At 41.6% G+C, this 19,957-nt stretch overlaps 1 protein-coding gene across 4 annotated transcripts in view; it reads right to left on the reverse strand.

Moving 5' to 3' along the window:
- LEPR (leptin receptor) overlaps nucleotides 1-19,957 on the reverse strand; it is a 69,639-nt gene that overhangs the window by 43,918 nt on the left and 5,764 nt on the right. The window contains exon 1 of one of the 4 annotated variants that reach the window (XM_063137726.1): nucleotides 14,165-14,184. The exons of the other annotated variants lie outside the window; for them this stretch is intronic. The gene's annotated coding sequence lies outside the window, so the exon portion shown is untranslated. Of the gene's footprint in view, nucleotides 1-14,164; nucleotides 14,185-19,957 lie in introns of those variants that run through there. 4 annotated transcript variants of the gene reach the window in all.

A 19,957-nucleotide genomic window follows, 5' to 3' on the forward strand; every position in this document is an offset into this window, starting at 1 on the left:
CTGACACAAGATGTGTTGAGGGCCATCTGTTAGATGGCTTTAAAAGGGGATTAGACCAAAAAATAAATAGAGAAAGAGAAAAAGAAATCTGCATAACAGCTACATGCAGATTCCATGTTTAATGAATGTCACCATGGTGAAATGGTGGTGCTGAGTGATTCCCAGTCTCCTGATTAAATCCCCAGTCCTTTGCTGGACTTCCATGGAGCCCCATGATTTATGAAATGGTTGGTAGAAGAACCTTCAGCTGACATCATCTGGTCCCTGGCCAAAGCACCACCTGGAGCTCCTACAGCCAGTGCCCTGGTCAGGGTGAGTTTGCCTGCTCCAAACTTTGCCCCATGGGATGGACATGAGGAAGGCAAAGCCTTTAGGGCACCATTTGTCTTCCCAATTGGAAAGGAGAGCAGCACTGTAAACTTAGCACTGAACTATTATGTGCATTTCACACTTGGTAGCACAGAAAGGAAAAAAATCCTCTTAAGCACTCCAAACTGAATTAGCATTACATAGGGTGAGGAGAATGTTGGGGTGCTATAGGTGTCAGCTATTGGACAAACCTTGACTCACAAAGGGAATAACATACATGCACCCCCCCCCTCAGATGCAACACTTATCCACCACACTATACTATTTAGGAGCTTTTACCCTGTGGAAAGCAACCATTATTTGGTGTCCATCCGTATCTCCACTGTACCTTCCTGGCAGTGCAAGTAGGATGCTCACAAGATATTGGCTTACATCCATTTAGAATGAGCTGCCATCCATTAAAAAAATGAACTATAAAAGAGGTATATGTAGAACTCACCACTTGAATGCCATTTTCAACAGCATACCATTGGTGAATGCAAGATTTCTTCAGATTCCAAAGTTGAAGTAAGACTCTTGATCACTTTCTGCTTAAATTGGATGAACTTAAGAGGTCTGTAACATCATTTATGAAGAATTCAAATATAATGTTGATGTAGCTTGAGCATCACGAACTCCAACATTCACTAATGTTAGGGTGAAATACTATGTATCTTTACAGAGGAAAAAGTCCTACAGCTCCCAGCATTCCCCAGCCAGCATGGTTGGCTCAGGAGTGCTTTGAGTCGTTGGACTTTTTCTGTCTAAACATTCATAGGATTGTGCCCATGAGCTAAAAAACAAAATACAGTTCTTCATTGCGGAAATGTATTATATTTCTTTAAAAAAAACATTTTAAGAGAGAAAGGGGTTATTTCAGTTCTTTGGTGTTTTACTTGGATGCAGCAAGTCACAAACTTCTCATCAATCATGGCTTCCAGTGACATGTTGAAAACATTAGCATGAAGAAGCCAAATAGAAAGCCAAGGCACAAGCTGAAGAGATGTGTTTTTCTGAATTGGAAGAACACTATCTGCTTACCAAAACCCTGTCAGTATTCTTTACTACTTTAAAAGAATGGATTCACTCAAAATGTTTCATGGAATCAGTGATGCAATTTGAGAGAATGGGGGTGAGGGGAATCTGCAACAGCCTAACTAGACTTACCTACAATTGTGTTGTGTGCAGGGTTCACTTGAAAATCCGGATGACAAAGCACACACACCCTAGCTAAGTTGGTTGAAAAATTGTACATGCAAAATTTGGAATGACTTAATGTTGGTATACTCAGCATGATGAAGAAAGGAGACTGCAAAATCTGCATGATGTCAATCCTCTAGCAAACAACTCCCAGGATTTTGTCTTCAACTGATAAAGCAGATGCCCCCTTCCTTCTCCTCATTCAATGCCAGAATAAAAAAAAAATAGAGGAGATACGGAAACAGGCTGCCAGAATAGTGAAAATAATAGGAATTTATTTATGAGGGCATACAAATTGAAAACTATTTAAGACAAAGCACTGGTGCTTCTGGTTAATCAAAAGGTATTTGTTGGATGGTGTTACACTTCCCTTGGAAATTCAGGTGCATCACTTCAGTTTACTCCTCTAAAAAGCCCTGAAACTTGATGACCAGGTTTTGTTGGTTTTGATGAGTTCATTTACATAGCTCAGGCTCTTGTGCCAACTGCGCCCATTCCTGGAGATGTTGGATCTGGCAGTAGTGACACATGCCTTAGTTACATCCTGTTTACTGTATTATTATTATTATTATTTATTTATATAGCACCATCAATGTACATGGTGCTGTACAGAGTAAAACAGTAAATAGCAAGACCCTGCCGCATAGGCTTACAATCTAAAATGCTTTACAGTATTTACTGCCTTTTAAAACTGTTCAGACATTTCAGTTGGTCTAGAACGCAATTCCATTCTAAATAATTGACTACCCTTTCAGCGCAGTCCTTTGCATTTTTTGTCATTGTGTTTTTTTTCATTTTGCATAAACTCTAGCTTCAGTGATGAGGGAAAGGCACTTAGTGCATGCTCAGAGTGCACTTCTTCTTTTTTTAATATATTGGGCAGACATCATTCCCTCCTAAAGGGCTACTCTGCCCAAAATTATCATCCAATTCTGACCAAGAGAAAAAAGTTGCAGTGTTGTTGTTTTTAATTTTCCGTAATAGTCAAGAGGAATCATAAAGACTCAGTTTTCCTAATCTTGACTCAGGTTTGGAACTGAGCTGAATTGGACAGACTCTAAATTGGCCTGAGCAGAAGTGGAATGTTTTCCAAACGGCTGAATCAGGGTCTGAGTTGAAGGGGGGAAGTCAGTGCATATGCCTTATGCATGTATGTCTCTATCTATACACTCACAAACATACACTCCCCACTTCGATTTGATAAACAGATGCAAATTTGTGTTATGGGCCTGTGCCCTGGATCTTTTAAGTACATAGCAACACCCCTGCTCCCGAGTCAGGCCAGGTTGATTACATCATTGTTGTCCACTGGCAGCCAAACCCATTTTTTATTCAGATAGGCTTTTGGCATCTAAAACTGATTTACTTCTAAGTAGGTTTCAATATGGTGTGCCATGTTATTTCATTCTTATTAATGTATTTTATTGGATGTATTTTAAAGTTTGCTATGTTATCTATATTTTATTAATCACATTTTAGTTTAAAAAGGCATGCCTTAAATAAGTAAGGGTGCAATGCTATGCATGTTTAAACAGAAAAAAGTTGCACAACTCCCAGCATTCCCCAACCAGCCCCGTTAAATATAATATCCAATAAAATACCGTGAATTAGATCTCCCTTAATAGGCCCTATGTAATGTCTTGCTCCAAGAACATTGCAGTGCAAGAATCTTCACAGTCAATGGAAACTCAGTTTATTAGCTTTAAACCAATGGTTGTCACCAAAGTATTAAACAATACATTTGGGGTGAGGGGTTAAAAACTATTAGAGTAATTTAAGACATATGGTGTCTAGTACATCAGACTCTACTAAATTAGCAATTTTGCTTTGCAACTACAGCATATGCAGAGTGGACAGTACAATACACCATGTATAGCATCCTCCACAGCTTACTGTCCAGAAATGCAAAGTGCTCATCCACTTAGCTTCATATATCTTCCAAAGATGACATTTTGAAAAGGAAGTGCTGTGTAAGTCATCCTCAGGCAATATGCTTAGTAAAGTCATAAAAAGGTAATGCCTGGAGATTATCCATTTTAAAATAACAATGCCGCTTTTAAAAAAGAGAGTATCTCAGTTGTGTTCAATTTCTCCTTCTATCTCCTTTTATTTTTAAAGCAAGTTTTTGTTTTCCCCCACAATCTAAACTTAAAACTCCAGTATTAGGGCCAAGATTAAAGGAAGCCAGATTCCAGCTGGACATCAGGAAAAACTTCCTGACTTTTAGAGCAGTATGACAATGGAATCAGTTACCTAGGGAGTAACTGCCATCTTGGCCCTGTGGGGAAGAAGAAGGACCGAGGGGACAGGAGCAGGCAGAAGTAACATCGGGGCCTGCTCCTGCTGGACTCTCTCTCTCTCTCTGTCTTTCTTTCTCTCTCCTCCCTCCCTCCCTCCTTGACTCCTTTTCCTTGTGTGTCATGTCTTTATTAGATTGTAAGCCTGAGGGCAGGGACTGTCTTTTTTCCTAAGTGTAAGCCGCTCTGAGAGCCTTTTTTGGCTGAGGAGCGGGGTATAAGTATGATAAATAAATAAATAAATAAATAAATAAATAAATAATAAAATAGGGAGGTTGTGGGCTCTCCCACACTAGAGGCCTTCAAGAGGCAGCTGGACAACCATCTGTCAGGGATGCTTTAGGGTGGATTCCTGCATTGAGCAGGGGGTTGGACTCGATGGCCTTGTAGGCCCCTTCCAACTCTGCTATTCTATGATTCTATAATATGCCTTATGAACCTGTGCCATAATGAAGTAATGCCTTACAAACTTCTGCCATGTTGTCTAAAACTACAGTATACCTAGAAGCCAAAGCTATAAAAGAAAGCTGTCATTTAGAACAGATGGTTCATACCTTAAATCATGGATGGGGAACCTCTGGCCCATAGACCAAATTTGGCCACCCAAGCCTCCCCATCTGCCCCATGAGACCCCCCCCTTCACTGAAACTCTATACCCTCTGAGAAGAGAAAGGGCAGGAGAGTGGCTCCCGACTGAGATCTGTTGGGAGGTGGCTTCGCTCCATCCCCACTTTTCCTGTTTGGAAAAGTCAAGGATGAAGTAAAGCTGGCTCAAGATTAAGTTTGTTCACTCCATCCTTGCATTTTTCAACAGGGAAAGGTGAGGGCATGGCAAAGACACTTCCTGATGGAGCCGCTGGCTTGAGAAGCACTCCTCAACTCAGCAGCTCGATCCACTTCACTACATCCTTCAATTCTTGTAAAGTGGGGGAATATCTAGCAACATATAGAGAGATGTGTAGCCAGTCCTACGCATGTTAACTTGTCCCACTGTATTCAATGAGACATAATAGCATAGAACTGCTGATGTATGCCAGTCAGCAGCTTAGCTGTAATAACGTGGGAATAACGCCCACTGGACTTGGTCGGATTTACTTCTGTGTTGACATGTATAGGATTGTGCTGTAAGCATCTTACACCACAGTTTTATGTCCAATCCTGTCCCTGACACTTCCCCAGGCAATCTTATGGAACAAGAACGAAGAAGAATTAAGTCCTGCTGTGTGTGTCATGATACTGCTCCACATATGGGTTTATGGGTAATTGTTTTCTGAATCAGAGAAACAGGATTACCACAGGAGGCAGCTACTGTTGCACCAAAACAGCAATAGTAGCTTTAAAACTCAGTAACAGTAGTAGCTTGTAAGTGGGCTATTTCTTTGTATGCTACCATTGCTGATTGAAAAGATGTGTGAGTGTGACATCTTGGATAAAATCTCCCAGGAAATTACAGCACCTCCTTGTGCACCCTAAATTTAAATCTGTTTTTCCTAGTATGAATAATCAGTTGTTTTCTCAGGTCTTATTTTGGAATATAAACAAAGAAAATGCAAGGCATCGGAAACATTAATATTGCAGTGAAAGATACAAAATGCAAGGAACAAGGTTGATTTTCCATTGTGGACATGGGGGGTGCATTTGGGCTTCTCTAAATAATAACAAAACAACAACATTTTATTATCTTTTATATAATTCTGATACACGGTTCAGTTTAGAAAAATCAAATTAAAATCTGTCACAGGGGAGAAAATCCTACAAGTCCATACAACATTGGATTTCACCCTTGGGCACATTCTTAGGTGAATTTTTATTTCAGGTATGGGTCACTGAAATACTGTCAATAAATAATAAAATGGTTAACCTGGTTTTCCACAATTCAGTTTCCAAAGATTTCATCAGCATCTCTGGCAATCAACAAAACATCCTAGAGTTCTCAACAATGTACAGGTTTTTTGCTAAAGATGGATCAATGTGGAAAGTGTTCCTGAACATAGTTTGAAATCCACTGCTACAAGTGGATTAGAGTAAAAAACAACAACAAAGAACTAAAGGAAAGAATGAATGGTAGCTAAGAGAGGTAAACCATGCCTGTAGCTGCAGAGAAAGTGTCAGTGAATTTATTTCACAGCTCATTAGACTTATTCAAATAGACAACAGGTTACAGGCCATTTAGTTTCGCTGAAGAAACTGAGCATTTGCATGGTACTAAGGGCCTGAAAATTGCACTGTATGGACTGGAGTGCAATCCTAAGCGTGTCTACAAATGTCTACTTAAAAGTAAGCCCTTCTGAGAATTGAAGCTTTAATCACCATTCGGTTGATTTCATATTTTTTTTCTTTATTAAGATCTCTCATAATCCTTTTCAACTATTTTGGAGATATAAATATAAGATTTGCTACAAGGATGATTTAGTAAAATCCCAGTTAATGAACAGATATGTCCCTGTGGCACTGGAGCAATAGAATTTGTTGAACATGACGTTTTGCATTATAACATGTATAAGGAATGCAGAAGGAAGCTAATCTTTCCATTATTAACAGCCTTTTCTGGATGTAACCCCACAACTTTGGTATTAATTTGTTTAAGGGATGTGTCCTCCCATGTCTCTAAGTTTCTTATGACCTAAATGCAAATTGGGGGGGGGGGGGGAATGTTGCAATTCTCCTGAGAGAAGAAACTCCATAAAGCTGTATTTTGTTTACATGTCACTTATTAGCTATCTTTTGTATGTTTTATATTGTTTTTGCTGGTCTGTGACTGTAATAAACAATTAATTGATTGATAGATAAGATTTTAATTGTTATTTCAAGAAACATTAAGCATTCAGCCTCTCTCATCTCTTCCTGTATTCTTTCCGTGGGTTCAGATGTCATGATAACCCATGGGTTATCATGTCATCTGGTGAGAGTTTTTAACCGACGACGGCTTATTTGATCAAAATAACCCACTCTGATAACTGATGGTCTGCAGAGTGGGTTATTTAACCCATCATGGGTTATCATATTGTGTGGTTGTCACCATGTGTTGTTTTAGCTGGCTACAGAGCTGTGTGACAAGAGCAGTTGCTGCTCTGCTCTTTCATAGTTTACTGCTTAGGAAGATGTCAAAATGGCCAAGCTAGCAGTGTAAAGAAGGCAGGCTATGAGGTTTGGTTCTGATCCTGCAAATCTCCAAGGTGTTATAGGTAGGGCTGTGCACCGCCTCAGGCCGAGGAACCAAATCTGAGCCGAGGCAGGCTGATTCACCTGCCTCAGCTCGGCTCTGAGGCAGTTCGGCTCAGCCCGAGGCGCCCCAAAGCCAATCAGCTCCAAAGCTTTGGGGCACCTCGGGCCGATTTGGCGTGGCACCAGGCAAGCCTTACCTGCCACCTCCACTGCCTCCGCCTCCTCACTTCTGCTGGCTTCCATCGCGAGCAACGCAGGAAAAAATAACCAGGCCACGTGCAATTTTAAGATATTGCAGGGCCTCTGAGTTATTAGTACCTCTACTAATAACTCAGAGGCCCGCGATGGAAGCCAGCAGAAGTGAGGAGGCAGAGGAAGTGGAGGTGGCAGGTAAGGCGACCCAAAGCTTCGGAGCTCATTGGCTTTGGGGCGCCTCAGGCTGAGCTGAACCGCCTCAGAACCGAGCCGAGGCAAGTGAATCAGCCTGCCTCAGCTCAGATTTGGTTCCTCGGCCCGAGGCGGTGCACAGCCCTACCTATAACACCTTGGAGATTTGCAGGATAAGAACCAAACCTCATAGCCTGCCTCCTTTACGGTGTCCATAGAGGTACTAATAACTCAGAGGCCCCGCAATATCTTAAAATCACGCACAACCTGGTTATTTTTACCTGCGTCACGGGCAATGGAAGCCGGCAGAAGTGAGGTGGTGGTGGCAGCAGGTAAGTGGGGAAAGGGAGGACTTTCTGGGTACTGGTTGTGCAGACAGCACCTAGAAAAGTCCGAGTCGCCTTGGAGGGCCCGAATCTCACCTCAGCTTCAGTGCTGAGGTGAGTTGGGCAACCCGCAAAGCAGCCCCGAGGCGGATAGCGGCTGCTTTGAGGGCTCCAAACTGGCCTCCGAGGTGCACAGCCCTAGTTATAGGTATCTCCCACTTTTTGGTACACCTGGGATTTTTTTTACTGCTTCCACAGTTAGGACTTTGTTTTTGTAGTGCATCAGGTGCCTCCTTAGTAGAGGAGCTGGCTATTAAGTATGGTGCAGATCCTGCAAACATCTAAGGTTCTCTCTCTTTTAGGGGCAGTTGGGTTTTTTCTACTCTGCAGTAAATGTGTAGGGGTTTGATGGTGGATTGGGTGCCTCCCAACTAGAAGACACTGTGTGTGGCATTTGTTACCAATCCTGCAAACCCCCCCCCCCCCGGTTTTCTAGCCACTTCCCCCTTTTCAGATTTTCTCCTTGGTGAGCTATTATACAGGGATTTGGTGGTGGATCAGGTGCCTCTTGACTGGGGGAGGAGTGTTGTCCTAGTTCTGCAAACATCCAGCATTTCAAAGATGAAACAGCACCACTGCTCATGTGGGAGGACTACAGCAGAACAGGGGCAGGGTGGTGAGTCAAAGTACACATAGTAGCTTAAGCTACTCACAGCAGCTTATTAGACTACTCATATAGCAGGGGCTCATGGGCTATGAGTAGTTTATTAACCCATCATGGGCTATTGTGATGTCCAAATGCAGCCCATGTCAACAATTTTAGATTACATGCACCTTGAGTAAGCAACCCATCTATCATGCTTATGCTTGAAGCACTATGTACACTGATGGCATGGCATATTTAATTATTTATGCCATTAAGGAAAGGGAATTAAGGAAAGAGTTAAGGCACTGACAAATTCACTCATGCAATAAAATGCATGGAAATTGTTCAGTTCAGCTGTGTACCTTTACTTCCACACCAGATAAGCAAAACACATTTTCTACAGACTCATATGTTGTGCTTGCTTACAATATAATCTCCATAGACTCACACTTTCCTTTGGTCTTTCACCTGTAATCCTCTAAAGATTAGGGGATGAGTGTGTTGTCACCATACTGCTTCATGATTGGTGGTTGTCAGTGGTGTTGCCATGGGAACTGGGATAGTGGCTGTCAAATTATCACCTAATTATTTTTGTGCGGAATAACTTGCCCTTAATTACATGGTTGATTCTTGAAACCTCCTAACTTTAGGAATCTACAACAGTTTGTTAAAACAGCTAGCGAGAGTCAGACCCTCTGTGCTTCAATTGTTGACCCAATCTAAACTACTAAGAGGGGGGGGGGGAGTCAGAAATATTTTGGGCTGGCACAAAAATAGTAGGGAATATGGGGCACTTCTATCTGAAATCAAACTTTTAAAACTGCTATAGCTCAGCCATTCTTTACTGGACATTTTATGATATTTGAGCAATTACAACCTTTCCTGTCAATGTGGCTAGCCAAGTATCATACTGGCAAGGAAAATCACTTTGATTTTGTGATTAATAGTTCTTTGACTCTTTATAATGACAGAATCCTGAAAAGCTAACTGGCTTAAATATACACCTAAGACTATAATAAAAGTATTTTCACTGTCTCTTCTCCTTCTTCATCCCCTATCACTTAAGGAATAGATGATCCACTTGTGCCCCCTCAAGCACTGCTGCATGGCTGTGCCAGTTTATTAATTTGCATTTCAGAAATTTAGATGCAAACAAAATCAAAGTATTAAGATTTCAAAATCTTATATCCCAAAAATATCAAAACCAGAATGAAAGCACTTCAAAAAAATAATACATAAATACTGCAAGAAACAGGTTTGTCATAAAAGGTTGGTGACACAGTACTCAGTGTTCTCAAAATGAGTACTGAAAAAAGTGACTATTCCCCACACACACACACACACACACACACAAGCAAATGCAGTTGTCTAGGAGTTGCAAGCCCTAGGCAATTAAGCAGGTTGCATGAAAGGTAATTAGGAATCCAGAGAATTGAATAAATAATAAGGTTACTGGTACCAAACTCACAAACTGAGTCCACAATGAATTTTAGTTAATCATTATCAAAATGTAATTGGCAAAGCAGATTGGATAATATCCAAAGAGAAAAAGCTGAACTATAATTCATACTAAAGAGGAAAATGATTATGTGAGAAACAGGAAGTCATCAAACTGTATTATTCAGGGGCAGAGTGAAATTTAAAGTTTTCGCTTATCAATTAATGAGCAAAAATTATCATATAAGATATAAAGGTTAACTGATATACAGATGTCTAGAAAAATATGTACTTAGTTTAATGAGTAAACTTTGAGTAAGAAATCACTGTGCCAAAGACATACATTAAAAATTAATTAATTTAACTTGAAAAGTGTATATTTAAGTTTTTGATCAAGAAATGTACTCTTAGAAGTCAAGATTGTGAACTTAGATTTATGGAAGAGCAACCAGTATTGACATATTGGCAGTGAACTAATATTTTAGAAACTGCATAAACATGGTCTGATTTGGAGGTCAGACAGCTTGATATCGAAGCTCCTTGCCTGTGAAACTGCCAGACCTCTATAAAGAAGTGCTGGTAAGCCAAATGGGCTTAGCAATGCTCTCTTTTGAAACAGCAAGAAATGCTTTGGAAATACAACTTTAGTTGCTTTTTAAAACTTTACTATTTATTTATTTATTTATTAAATTTTTATACCGCCCAATAGCTGAAGCTCTCTGGGCGGTTCACAAAAATTAAAATCATGAAGAGCATAAAAACAACCAACAATCTAAAAACACAAATACAAAATACAATATAAAAAGCACAACCAGGATAAAATCACACAGCAAAAAATTGATATAGGTTAAAATATGGAATTCAAACAGCAAAGTTTAAATTTAAGTTAATAGATGTTAAAATATTGAGAAAATGTTGTATTTTAATTAGGAAATTTTATTTGTATCAATTAAAAAAGAAATGGATTTTTAAAAATGCTGTACTATAATTACTGTTTGAACTAAACCTGGATTGAAAACCACCAAACAATCTTAGGTGTACACTTTGTTTAAAAGTGCTTTTACCTGCGATAGAGAAATCCGGTACCCGCCCAGCTGGGGCGGCTTGGGCAGGAAAACAGCTGCTGTGGGTTTGGAGGAGCAGAATAAAGCACCTCACATGTTAGTACATGTCTACCATGTGAGTCAAGGGTGAGGCAGAGCCTATAAAGGCCAGCCCCACCAAGCATCGACATCTTTCACTTTCCGGCTCCCATATGGATATAATGCATATGGATATAATAGGCAAGTGTCCTGTTCTTCATAAGTCCGTTTTCCCGCTCAGCCAGCATGGCTTGAGCGGGAAGAGGGGTTGTTGCTGGGGGGGGGGAGGAAGGGGAATAAGGGCCTCACATGTAGACACACGTGGGCCATGTGAGGCAAGGGTGAGGCAGAGCCTATAACCGCCAGCCACACCAAGCATCAGCCTCTTTTGTTTTCCGGCTCCCACCCTCACTCCCTTCATCTAGTATGGGATTAGCCAGTTGTTCCCTTTGGAGGGAGGGCTGAGTAGGAATATTTCCTCCCACTAAATGAGATAGGTTTTTGCCTACTCCATACTGGAAGTTCCATTAGAGGAGGGTAGATATAAATAGGTTGATTGGTTGTAGGGATGTGTGGGAAATTGCTATATTCGATTAGGGACGGTGAGCACTCTGGCACCTTTTGGTGATTGGCATATCCAGAGGACCTGCTCCTAGGGGGCTATGCGGCTCCCATGTCAGGATATGGTATGCCTTTGGAGACCCTCCTGCCTCATCTACTTGGAATCATTGTGCCACCGGGCAGGGCTGACACAGGGTGGTCTCCCCACACTTACAAAGTGTCACATAAGAAAGGGGCCGGGTTTACCCAACTCCTGGCTTTGGAGAGTGGCTTGCTCCTGAAGTCTGGCAAGTTGCCTGTGGTAAGGACACATAGGTTTCTGCAGTTTCACATGCAGATCCAGAGAGGGGTTGAATCGCCCTTATTGTTTAAATAAAAAGGCCCTAGTTTATCCCAAGCTCTGGTATCTGTGTCTTTATTCTATGCTTCCTTCTCCACTTGCAAACAGGCAGCCAAAAGCTCCCAAAGTACAGATGTATAAGAAGATAGCTCAAACAAAGTAAAACCATAACAATTTAATATTTTGAATGTGGATTTAATTATATATTTTTCCTTAAAAAACTATAAATAGCCCTGCCAAAAATGATATTTTATAAGTACTCAAATGAAGACAATATGAAATTAATTTGCATTTAAATTTCTAATGTAAAACTCTTATTCTAACAAATTTTGCAGGAGAATTCTGATGCCTGCAGATTTTCCTGACAATACAAAGACAGATAGTAGTAATTGAGAACTCAAAAGCAATTATAACATTTTAAATGTAATTCCTATGCTGAATTTCAAGATTAGGTCCTCAGTCCAAAATAAGAACTGGCAAAAGTGTGAACAAATTTGGAGCAGATGCTATCTTGTCTTGCACTGAATGAGGAATTATGCTTCTTTCCCTACAACAATGCTATTCAACTACTTCTGCCAAGGATGAGTTAAGTAGTTACATTCTATTTCAGAACCATCCTTGGAAAAACTAAACTATTACTGCATCTTCCAGCAGTAGTATAAACACCAAATATTCAGTGACCCAATGCATGCCTTACAAGAGTGGAGTGAAAATTGCAACCTTAGTTCTTATCCATTTATGTACTAACACCACAAAGAGATTGCAAAATAAAAACACCAACAGCTGTTAATTAACATGAAATGGTAATACAGCACTGTGAACACCCAAACTATCTTGAAAAACAAGTATTAGGAACAGCTGCATTTGAATAGTAAATAGATCAACGCTGAAGCATAAAACCCTACCCATAATGCATATGAATATAACAGGCAAGTGTCCTGTTCTTCATAAGTCTGTTTTCCTGCTCAGCCGGCATGGCTTGAGCGGGAAGAGGGGTTATTGCTGGTAGAGAGGAGGGGAATAAAGGCCTCACGTGTAAGCACAAGTGGGCCACGTGAGACAAGGGTGAGGCCAAGCCTATAAAGGCTGTCCCCGCCCAACCATTGGCTTCTCTGGTTCTTTCAGCTCCCTCCCTCCTTTCTTCTAGTATGGGGCTTAGCCAGTTGCTGCCTTTGGTGGGGAGGTCTGTGTAGGAATTTTTTCTTCCCCATAAATGGTGGGGACGTTTTTGCCTACTCCATACTGGAGGTTTTATTAAGAGGGTGGATAAATAGGTTGATTTGGTAGAAGGATGTGCAGGAATTTGCTCAGCAGAATAGGGACGGTACCCACCTTTTGGTGATTGGCATATCTAGAAGTCCTGCTCCTAGCGAGTTTTACGGCTCCCGCATCAGGATATGGTATGCCTTTAGAGATCAACCTGCCTCATCTACTCAGAGTTTTACAGCTCCAAGTGGGGGTGACACGGGATGGTGTCCCCACACTTTCAAAGTGTCGCATAAGGGAGAGGCCAGGTTTACCCTACTCCTGACTGAGGAGAGTGGCTCGCCCAGAAAGCCAGGCAAGTTACCTGAGAAAAGGACATATAGATTCCTGCACTTTCACTTGCAGATCCAGAGAGGGGCTGAATCTCCCTGGTTGTTTAAATAAAGAGGCCCAAGTTTATCCCAAGTTCTGATGTCTGTGTCTTTATTCCATGCTTCCTTCTTCACTCACAACTGCTAACTTCATACATCTTCCATTGATTTCTTTGAGAACTGGGAGTCACTCCAGACGTCTATTCTGTATTATTAGCGTTTTCCCTCTCTTTGTTTGATATGTGGCAGAACATTACAAAAAATGAAAAGCAAATCTTCTGCTCAAAAAGGCTAGACCAATTTTACTGCATTCAATGGGGCTTATTCCATAGTAAGTGAATTTAGGATTGCAGCCTTAGCTTATTAGTACTTATCCAGCACTGAGAGAATGTCATAATGTCAGGCCAAACTTGGATGGACAGAGAGACTGGCTGCACTTCTGTAAACTTTGAAACTTGTGGTAACTGCAACACTATGACTGAAGTAATCAATTATAATTTTCATGGATTTTTCACTCACACATGATTATAAAGTTGATGCACAGACAACTACTTTCATGTAACATACGTTTTTAGCTTAACATAGGAGTTTGTAGTCCACACATGTCACATGAAAATGGGTTGTTTCATTTATTACACCAATGTGCCTTCCATTCATGCTAGCCCTGTGCCAAATTTTTCAACCTATTTATTTCTGACCATTCGTTGGGGGGAGGGGCAAAAGAAATGACACCCAGAAATTGTGGGAAGGGTGAGAATTTTGGAGAAAATTTTCTAGGTGCAAGGCTTCAGTAGTTACCTTGCTGTAAGGTGGTGGCTCAGCGGCTCTTTCTTTTACCATTTCCCCCCCCCCCCCCCGTTCTGTCCTTGCAGCCTCTCCAGCTGTTTCAGCTTCTTGGAAAGCTGCCTGGAGGACTTAGCCAGGCCTTCCTCCCTTGGGGCTTTCCAGTGCTGTTGCCTGCTCAGTGCCTGAAAGCTGAGAGAGACATTTTGGGTTTCTTTTGTTGTTATTAAAGTTCTTTTAATAACCACAACAAAACAATAACTCCTCCTCTCTCAGCTTTCAGGCACTCAGCAGGCAGCAGCACTGGAAAGCTCCGATGGAGGGAGTCCTGGCTAAGTTTCTGGGGGGCTTTCCAAGAAGCTCAGTATATCTGGGATAATGAGGTTTTCACTTTATGTTAACAGTGACTGAATGATGAAAAGTCATGTATGCAATGGTCTCGCCACAGATTTTGTCCAGTAACTACCAATCCTTATGTATCAGAAGTTATGGAGAGTTAGGCTATTGGCTAGACCAGGCGATATCCCGGTGATTGCCCCGGGATCATCCCTGTGCATCCACATGATGCACAGGGCATCCCGGGAGCAGGGAGGGATAATCCCTCCCTTGGCCTGGGATATGGCCCTACCCTTTTTTCCTGCTTTTTCTGTGGTCTCGGGATGATCCCAAGACTGCGGAACGTTGGCCACATGTTGCGGATTGTCCTGGCTCCTCGCAAGTAACTGAGAGGAGCCGGGCACAGGGCATGGAGCTCCTCAGGAGCTCTGCACCCATTGGGGGTAGAGTGGGGGAGGGGGAGGTGTTTTTTTAAAAAATAAACGTACCTTTCGTTTGAGCGCTCATGCGCTCCTTTCCTTTTAAAAAAATTCTAAATGGCGGCCACAATGTCATGTGCCAGGAGTAGACAAGGGAGACGATCTCGCAATCATAAAATCACAAGATCGTTGCCCTCCAACCCCCTCATCTAGCCATGGCCTTAGCCTTCAAGTAAGTGATCTTGCTTAGTATTCTTTCATGTATATATAGAGCGCCAAACAGAAATAGATCTTGTCTCTTAAGCAGAAATAATTTTGCAATATGTATGGGTTGCATGGGCAAAGGTTGTACTTACTTCAAATAGCTGCAACTCAATATATGTTAACTTTTATAGCAACCAGCATGCATGCTTGTTCTGGAAATAACTAGTTTCAGTGTATTAAGTTTCACTCTGTACGATTTTGTCACAATAGAATTGCAGTGCAATCTACTCAGAAATAATAATAACAATAATAATAATAATAATAATAATAATAATAATAATAATAATAATAATTCAGCTTCAGTTTGTCTTTCCTCATCCAGCCCATTACTGCCTCCAAGAACTCATTCAGAGGAGACACACTATCCTTAGCTGACACTGTTGACAGAGGCATAGAGAAATATATTTGGGTGTCATCAGCATAGGCCTTAGCTAGACCTAGCGGTCTAGTGGGGTGGAGGGCTGAAGATTCCGTGATATTTTTATTGCGAGATCTCCCCCTCAGTACACAAATGGCGCACAACAGCCTCAGAGGGAGAGGCGTTGCACCCACCATTTAAAAAAAAATCTTAAGGGGACAGTAGCGCACGAATGCTCATGTGCAAAAGGTAAGTAATTTTTTTTAAAAAAAAAAAACCTTTCCCCGCTCCCCCCACCCGCCCCCAATGGGCGCAGTGCTCCTGAGGAGCTCTGTGCCCCATGTGCGGGTCCTGGCTCCTCGCAAGGAATCACGAGGAGCTGGGACAAACCACGGCACCCGGCCACACGTTCTGCGAGACCGTGGAAAAAGCAGGCCTAAAGGAGAGGGCAAGATCCCAGGGCAAGGGAGGGATCATCCCTCCCTGATCCCAGGATCCCCTGTGCTTTATGTGGACGCACAGGGACGATCCCGGGGATCGCCCTGGAATAAAGCCCCATCTAGCTAAGGCCATACTGATAGCACCCCACTTCATGCCTCTGGATGATCACCCCGCCTCATACCTCTGGAGATGCATTAATAATATGTCATAGTTGTAATCTAACTGAATCTCCTCCCTGGATGACCAGCCAAGAAGGACAGGGATCAAGAGGACAAGTTGTCCTCCTCACTCTTCCAAGCAGTTTGCACACATCCTCGGTACTTACCAACTGAAACTGATCCAGTGTAATCCTACTCACGGAGTTGCTGGACACTCCATTCTCAGATAAGTGAGTATAGAACTGGACTTTAATTGTTACTTACAAACTGTAATGGCTCCTAACAAAACAGTGACATGGTTCGGATAACATTACAATCCACAGTGGATTATCAGCCTTGTTTGTTTCAGGGTGGTTTGTCGTGATGTTCAAACACATCACAGTTTCCTTAAAATGGATGGTTAACCACATACAAGCCACCTTGAAAACCCATGCCTTGTTGTTGGGTTCAAGGTGGCTTGTTGTGACGTGCAAACCTGGCATGATAGCTTGTGCTTGTCGGAAAGGGCTACAGCACAACAAAACCTGGTCATTCCTCACAATCTCACTAACAATATTGCTTTTCTATTATGTCTTCAAAGGACACTAGTCAGTTTGCTCCTCCAATTTGTTGCCTCCCTTGATAGAAACACTTTTTTTCCCACCTTCAGGGAGATTTGCTCTTATTTAACTTTATTTTGTTTCCCCTACCTTAAGGGAGACTTGCACAAATTTAATGTGCTTTCCCCCATCTTTGAGGAGATTGGTGTAAATCTAACTTAAATAGAAAAACTTTCAAAGAGATTTGCACAAATTTACTAGAGCACAGTAGTTACTACACTTTAGTGAATCTCCACAAATCTCCCTGAAAGATTAAAAAAACGCTAAATATGCACAAATCTCCCTGAAATTGGAAAAAAATATTTATTTATTTATTATTTATTTAAGGATTTTTATGCCGCCATTCAGCCAAAAAAGGCTCTCACGGAGGCTTACAAAAGTATTTCTTGACAGTCCCTGCCCACAGGTTTATAATCTAAAAGACATGACACAAAAGGAAAGGGGATTGGGAGGGAGGAGGAGGAGGGAGAAAAGGAAAGCAAATTCAGGCACTACAATCTTAGTTGCAAAGTTCAGCAGTTACAGTTGGTAGCAGGAGGGAGGGGGCTCTCAGCTGGAGCTGGACCCAGGCACGGTGGAGAGGTGCCTGGCTGCTGCTTCCTCCCTCACTGGTGGCCTCTCCAAAGACAGTTGGTAGCAGGAGGGAGGGGGCTCTCAGCTGGAGCTGGACCCAGGCATGGTGGAGAGGTGCCTGGCTGCTGCCTCCTCCCTCACTGGTGGCCTCTCCAAAGACAGTTGGTAGCAGGAGGGAGGGGGCTCTCAGCTGGAAAACCAGGAATCCTAACCGCAAGACCATATGGGAGCCGCTAAAATATATGTGCAAATCTCCCTGAAAAAAAATCTACAAAATAAACACTACTCCACTAATGGCCACATTTGCACTCATTAATAGAGTAGCGGAGTAAGCTGCTGAGGTTGTGCCACAAAACGCCCATGAGATACATGACTGGAGCAGGTGGGAGGACTCAGGGGGAAACAAGCCACAGAAAGCCGCAGAGCATGTGATTATCTGTCAGGAGGAACATGGGCTGCCAAATGAACAACCAATCCATTGGAGCTTATTTTCAAGGTGGGTTATCATGACATGTGAACCGGCCCAGTGAGTCACAAAGTAGTAGACTGTATATCATATTTACACAGGAATGTTTGGGATTAGTTAGACATTATACCAAAAGAGCACTCTGGCATTATGGGCTACCATTTCAAATGGTCCAGAAAAGAGGAAGTTCAACCTCTGTTGAAAAAAAAAAACTTATTATGAAATTCCACAGATTGGAAAGGTAACTGCTGACTTAATATCTATTCTCAGAATAGATGTTTCACTTTTCCAAACAGACTTAAAGGAGGAAACCGACGGAGCATGTAAAGGTTCCATTTGGCATGCTTCTAGAATTGGTCTGACAACTATGAAAAAGCTCCTTACTTTCCAGTCATTTGCTTTCTTAAGCATCTTCTGTGGCTGAGTAGAAAATACACAAAGTACCAAAACAAAAGACTTTTCACTACTTCATTATACCGCTACCCTCAAGCCCAACCTCCATTACGTTTTATGAAAATGCCAGCAAATTTTTATTTTATCCTATTTATCTTTCTTCTCTTGATCTTTATACTACACTTCATTTTCTTAATTCATCCAGTTCAAGGCCAGGATTCAAAGACTTGCAACTCTTATCAGTTTCAAAAGTGGTTTGCCATCTGGCATAGGATTCTGCTGTTTGAGAAACACAACCCCAAGTCTTCTTGGATGGGCAGAACTAAGTCTATATAATCTTGGGTAAGTTTCAGTTTAATTCTTTCTCTCCTTTTGTCTCTGGAATTAATTTTATGGTTATTATTCCTTCTTCCATTGTGCCCCCCACAGCGCACCCATTCTTCTACAATAACAAAAGAGGATGTGTATCAATCAGTGCCATAGCTCCAAAGCCATGAAACCCAGACACCTGAAACTTGGCATGCATACTAAGGGAACCCTAAGGTGTGCACCTTAGATTTTAGGTGGTTTTTTTAATTCATTCATTATTTTTAATTATTTTTAATAAGTTAGTGTTTTTGAAACCTGCATTACTTTCTTCAGTCACTAGGTGACAGACTTTCCTAACCAGTTATAGCTTTACAATTTTGATACAGTTTGAAACCCGGGCTAATGATCTAAGGGTCAATGATATGATTGCCCACTCCCCACTACACATGCTCTAGGCAACCCCTAAAAGAAATGGAGTGGATATACCCCTCCCTTATGTGGCTACAGGGGTGTACCTCAGAGGACCCATGCCTAGAGGTGCAGGCATTGTTTCACTCAGACTGGCTGTGTTCAAAGTGCCCAGCTCTTTGACAGCTGAGAAAGTTTGTTTAAAAGCTTTGCTGTATCAAACTAAGGTTTATCCCAACCCATGTGAATCCAGGTCTCTTTGCTAGCTAGTATTAAATATTTTCAAATGTTTACAGATTAATTTGTGAAGATTTACTATCCTGCTCCTCTTCATTAGGAACATACCTGTAAAACTGCAGGAAAGAACCATGACTTGTCTTAATTTGCAGTTGTAGGCATTATAGCTAAAACCCAAAGAACTGTGAAATTAATAAAAGTAGGCTTTAGATTTCTCAAAGAGCATCCCTCCATCATTATGCGTGACAAACTACTTTTGAAATTACCAATGCAATCCTAAGCATATTTACTCAGAAATAGATTCCACAGTCTTCAGTGGGATGTGCACAGGATTACAGTCTTAAAAGGATTTTCAAAAATGGTTTGTGATATGGCAGGGGTGTTAGCTATCCAAAGAAAATGGGTAAAAGGAATCCATTAGGCTAATGAAAGCCATACACATGAGCCTTAAGTACGCGTTTGGATCTCAGGCTAGATAAATTCATATGGTCAAATTTGTTTTTATTAGTTATTCGTTTCTAAGGTTTATTAGTTGCCCTATATCTAATAGCTCACAGAGCGCTATCCAATAAGAGCATGAATAAAATCCAAAATCCATATAAATCAAGGGGGCACAACCTGTGCCCTTGGCTGCTCCTAGTGGAGCCACTGAAGCCAGCAAAACTCCAGCCATTTTCAGCTGAACTGTCTTCATGGGCAGCCCCACATACAATGCATTGTAATAATCTAAATGGGAGATTATCAAAGCATGGATCACTGAAGCGGTCTCTATCCAAGTAGGGTTGTAGCTAGCATACCAGCCTAAACTCATAAAAACTGCAATCCCAAAATCCCAATCAGATCCTTT

This window comes from Elgaria multicarinata, chromosome 1 (assembly GCF_023053635.1).
Source record: "Elgaria multicarinata webbii isolate HBS135686 ecotype San Diego chromosome 1, rElgMul1.1.pri, whole genome shotgun sequence".
Classification (NCBI taxonomy): domain Eukaryota; kingdom Metazoa; phylum Chordata; class Lepidosauria; order Squamata; family Anguidae; genus Elgaria; species Elgaria multicarinata.